This window comes from Cynara cardunculus (genome assembly GCF_001531365.2).
Source record: "Cynara cardunculus var. scolymus isolate 2C chromosome LG 17, CcrdV1, whole genome shotgun sequence".
Lineage (NCBI taxonomy): Eukaryota > Viridiplantae > Streptophyta > Magnoliopsida > Asterales > Asteraceae > Cynara > Cynara cardunculus.
In genome coordinates, this window is record NC_037544.1 from 16,763,539 (window position 1) to 16,769,742 (window position 6,204).

The window sequence follows — 6,204 nt, forward strand, 5'->3', positions numbered from 1 at the left end:
ACATAATCCATGCAAGTATCATTATAATTATGCATGTTATCACATAATTCATATAATAAACACATAAGGTTACCTTGACCCATGTTTGTAGAATCCTGGTAACATTCTCTCCCCCTTAAAAGAATTTCGTCCCGGAATTCATTCAAATAACCAAGGATATCGGGTTCTCATGTTAGTTTCTAGTTCCCATATTACTTCTGAACCCTTGTGAAAATGCCACTATACTTTTACTAGACTAATCTCTTTATTTCTCAAGATCTTGGTCTTTCTGTCAGTTACTGCCTCTGGTGTCTCGATGAAATTCAATTTATCATCAAGTTTGATCTCAGGAAGTGGTATTGCTAGACTTGGGTCTGCCAAACACTTACACAGATTTGATATAGGAAAGATGCTATGAATTAAGTTGAGTTCCTCTGGTAGTTCCAACTGATAAGCTACCGGCCCAATTCTTTTGCAGATTTTGAATGGTCCAATATACCTTGCACTGAGCTTTCCTTTCTTACCGAATCTCATAACACCCTTCCATGGAGATAGTTTTAACATCACAAAGTCTCCCACATTGAATTCAATCACTTTCCTTCGTTTGTCGGCATAACTTTTCTGACGATCTTGGGCAGTCTTAATTCTTGTACGAATCTTTTCAATCTTTTCAGATGTTGTTTGCATAATTTCAGGACCTGTTAACTGCTTTTCACCTACCTCATTCCAACACAATGGTGTTTGGCATTTTCTTCCATACAAGGCTTCATAAGGTGCCGCTTGAATGCTGGAGTGATAACTGTTATTGTAGGAAAATTCTATCAATGGTAAATGTTCATCCCATGATCCCCCAAAGTCGATGACACAACTTCTCAACATGTCTTCAAGAGTCTGGATGGTTCTTTCACTTTGTCCATCCATTTGTGGGTGATAAGTTGTACTCAATCTGATTTGGGATCCCAAAGCTCTTTGTAGACTTTCCCAGAATTTGGAAGTAAAACGACTGTCACAGTCAGAAATAATGGACAATGGAACACCATGTCTAGTCACGATTTCCTTGATGTATAATTGAGCCAATATTTCCAATGAATAAGTTTCTTTCATTGGTAGGAAATGTGTAGACTTTGATAGACGATCCACTATTACCCAAATTGCATCATATCCTTTTGGTGTTCGGGGTAATTTCATAATGAAGTCCATCGTAATGTGATCCCATTTCCAGACTGGTATTTCTAATGATTGCAGAGTTCCATAAGGTCTTTGGTGCTCAATCTTGACTTGTAAATAAGTTATACATTGTTCCATATATGTCGCTATATCTTTCTTGAGACCTAGCCACCAATAGAATACTTTCAAGTCTTTATACATTTTGTTGGTACCTGGGTGAATTGAATAACGGGACTTGTGACTTTCATTCAGGATGATTTCTCGTGTATTACCATAGCTTGGTACCCATATTCGGCTTTGGAAATATAATATCCCTTCATTGTTTGACTCCATAATGGAAATCATCTTTCCCACCTTTTCGGATTTCTAGTTATCTTCTTTAACAACTTTTTTCTAATTTTTTAAAATTGCTTGGTGAAGGTCTGGAGTTAAGTAGGTTTTCATTGCTCTGACGGTGCCACTTTTTTCCTTTCGGCTTAGAGCATCGGCCACTATGTTTGCCTTTCCTAGGTGGTAAAGAATCTCACAATCATAGTCGTTAACGAGTTCAATCCATCGCCTCTGCCTTATATTCAGATCCTTCTGGTTGAACAAATGTTGTAAGATTTTGTGATCTGTAAAGATTTGGCATTTAGTTCCTAAAAGATAGTACCTCCATATCTTTAGTGCGAAGACCACGGCTGCTAATTCCATGTCATGGGTAGGGTATTGTTTTTCATGATCCTTTAGTTGACGAGATGCATAAGATATGACTTTTCCCCTCTGCATCAATACACAGCCCAATCCCAACTTCGATGCATCATTGTATACTATGAAGTCTTCTGTTCCATCGGGCAGAGATAAAATTGGAGAGCTGCAGAGATGATCCTTTAATAACCGAAATGCTTTATGTTGCTCTGCCTCCCATTGGAACTTGACATTCTTCCGGGTTAACTTGGTTAATGGCACAACTATCTTTGAAAAGTTCTGTATGAACTTACGGTAATATCCTGCCAATCCCAAAAAGCTTCGGATTTCAGATGGGGATTTTAGTGCTTCCCATTTTGCAATCGCTTCAATTTTTGTTGGATCTACTTGTATCCCTTTTTCTGATATCACGTGCCCCAAAAATTGAACTTCTCGCAACTAGAACTCGCATTTTGACAGCTTAGCATATAACCTTTCTTTCCTTAAGAGACAGGACCAGACGGAGGTGCTCTGCATGTTCTTCCTCTATCTTTGAGTAAATCAGAATGTCATCAATAAACACAATCACAAACTTATCAAGATATTCTCGACATACTCTGTTCATTAAATCCATGAAGGTTGCAGGTGCATTGGTTAATCCAAAAGGCATAACCAAAAATTCATGATGTTTGTACCTTGTCCTGAAAGCAGTTTTAGGAATGTCTTCATTTCTTACCTTTAGTTGGTGGTATCCAGATCGCAGATCAATCTTGGAAAAGTAGCTAGCCCTACTAACTGATCAAACAGATCGTCTATCCTGGGTAATAGATATTTATTTTTGATCGTTAATTTATTGAGTTCTCGGTAATCTATGCACATTCGCATAGATCCATCTTTCTTTGTGTCAAACAGAATTGGGGCTCTCCAAGGTGATGTACTTGGTCTGATAAAGCCTTTATCAAGCAGATCTTCTAACTGCGTGAATAACTCTTTCAGCTCTGGTGGGGCTAATCTGTATGGTGCTTTGCCTACAGACCTTGCCCCGGGTAAGAGGTCAATTCTGAATTCTATCGCTCTATCTGGTGGAAGACCAGACAAATCCTCTGGAAATACTTCTGGGAAGTTGTTGACCAATATTTGTTCTTCTTTTTCCTTCTTGACATTGATTATATAAGCCAAAAATCCTTGACACCCCTTCTACATGCATCTTCTGGCTTTCATTACTGATAACAAACTGGTACAATGACTCTGATGATCACCAAAAATAACAATTGTTCCTTTGTCTGGCAAAACTATTCTAATCATCTTCTTATCGCAAACAATGCTGGTTTGATTTTCGGCCAACCAGTCCATTCCTACTACTACATCAAAATCTTTCATAGGCATGGGAAATATTCTGATGGGCAACTTACATCCCTCAATCATGATAGTGCAATTATTGAATACATTGTTCACAGAAACTTGACCATTAGCTGTATCAACTGCTAATTTATCTTCAAGTGGTACAAAATTCATGCGAGCATACAAAGCAAATGATGGGGATACAAACGAGAAGTTTGCACCCGAGTCAAATAACACTTTAGCATGAAATGAGTTCACAAGAAACATACCTGTTACTACATCAGGTGTGGTTTCTGCTTCATGTTTGGTCATTTAAAAAGATCGACCCCGCGCCCCACCCGATCCTCTACCCATGCTTGGTCTCCCACGGCCGGTCGAAGTATTGCTTCCCATAGTGAGCTATGGAGCTCTAAATTATGGGCAATTATTCTTGAAATGATCTGGGGAATTACGATGAAAACATTTTCTCTTTTGTCGACAAAAATTCGAAGTATGCCCAACTTCACCACAGTTAAAACATTTTATGGGTTTCGTTCGACATTCTCCTCGATGATACTGTCGACATCGGGGACAGGCTCTTTCCATCAATCTCTGTATTGCCTTATTACTAAACTTGTCAGTTTTTGGTCCTCGATAACTGGCCGTAAATCCTTCCCATTTTCTTTTCTCCATCTGTTTCCCTTCTTCACTTCAATTCTTATTCCTCTCAGTGATCTCTGCTGCATCTACTGCCATTGGAAAGGTAGCAGAATTCATTGCTATAACAAATTCTCTAATGGATGGTTTTAGACCCCAAATATATCATTCTACTTTTCTAGCCTCTGTTGAGATGTAATGCTCAGCAAACCTTGAATATTCTATGAATTTCTTAGTGTATTCCCTGACTGATCCAGAGCCTTGTTCTAACTTTAAGAAATCCTCTTCCATCTGCCTGACCGCTGTTTTAGGACAGAATTGTTCTTTGAATCTATTCACAAACTCTGCCCATGTCATAGTTTGTAAAATATCTGTTTTGGCCAATGATTCTACTTCCCACCAAAACAAGGCATTTGACTTCAAAACGAAAACTGCAAATCTGACTTTATCTGATTCTGCACATCGAATAGTGTTGAATACAGACTCAATCTCTTTGATCCAATACATGGCTTTAACTGTATCTTTGTCTCCTGAGAAAGTTGGTGGTTTGCAGGTTAAGAACATCTTTATATCTCCTTCTTGATTATTGATATCTAGAACTGCTGGATTAATTTCAACTTTGCCAGTCTCGATTCTGGCCGGAACCCCCATAATGGAAGTCAATGTTTCCCTTAGCTTTTCCATCTATTCAGCCAACATATCTCTAGTCACAAATTCTGGTTGTGATATATGCTCTTGATTTATGTTTTCAGACTTAGATTCAGCCTGATCTGTATTAACTTCTGGTTGACTTATTCTACCTTTGGTCTGTCCTCTATCTTGACCTCTGCATCTGCCTCTTCCTCTGCCTCTGCCTCTACCTCCAGAGGTGCCAATAGGAGCAAGGATAGGAGAATCTCCCTCTTCATTAGTGGGGTTGGGACGGGTGATCATTTCTGACCTTCTAGATCTGCTTGTCATCTGCAGATTTTCAAAATTTATAAACATATTTTCACATTCCCAAATATAATAAAGTGTCCAAATTCAGTTACGTACCTGTAAATTCCAAATTACATTGGCCAGATGTAATCTGAATATACCTTACACACTGATCTCTTAGCTTATCATATTTATTCCAAAGGTGCTAACTATATCTGGAACCCTAATATGCAATGAAACAGTTTAAGTCTAGGTATCATACATGTGAATACCTAAATTTCTTACACTAAAAGCTCTGATACCATCTCTATAACACCTCCAAATCCATACATTGCATATAACACATATTGCATACATAGAATATATGTTTTCCCACATAGGTCCATAATACAAGAGTCTATAATGTATAATACATAGATCAAAAATTCCAAAAGTACATGCTTTTGTATCCTAGCATCATATAGCAAATCACATAGGGAAGTATTTCACAAAATGCTTTTGCCCTTATTATCATTACCTGCACACATATTTTTGAAAACACAGAATGAGGGTTAGACATGAATGTCTAGTGTGGTTCCCTTTTATGTAATGCAGGGTGAAGATCACCAAAACATTTATTTCAAATAATCCTCTCATATAGCAAAGACTGAAAATCACATTCTATTTTCGTCCATCAATTTCTTGTAATATTCTTGAGTTAAGCTTCCAACAAAAAATATAATCTTTTTCACAAAGGAATGTTTATATAGAGTTCTCATTCGACCAGAGCCTCTGGTTGTACTAACCGGAGCTTTTGTGTTCAAAAGTTATGACCAACGAGAGCCTCTGCTTCAACGTGTGAGTCAACCAGAGCCCCTTTGGTCTGTCTTTCGTATAAAATACCAAGTATAAAATTTTTTTTTCTTCAAACTTCTTAAAACATGATTTTGACATAGAAGCTCTTATCAATAGATACAGAGCCTCTGGTCCGACTAGTACGTTTAGTAAAAATTTGCATTTTCATCAAATCAATAACAGGAACCCTCTGGTCCAATAGTGAGAACCAACCAGAGCTCCTCTGGTTCCTCATAAAATGTATGTTCTGCTCCAAAATACCTTTAGCCAAAATTATTTATCATAGACCATATTTTTCCCATAACCATAACATCAATACTACTATTTCCAATAAGAACAACATTTCTGAATCCTCAAATCACCAAGAAAAGAGATTTCCAATCTGTTGTAATCTTAATAGATATAATAGCAAGAGTTATACCATATCCACACACAACGACCATCCTTATGACATCCATAAGCCCCCTGTTTATAGCAATAGCTATCCATTACACATAACGACCATCCTTATTTTCCCTGAAATTCATATGAACTATTTCATCCAATGACAGGCTGCAGACCTTTCTGTCAGAGTGAACCTCGTTCATAGTTTTATTCAAATCAAAATCTTAACACATGTTTATATTCAAACCTTCCAAATCATAAGAACACTCTGTTCTAGAT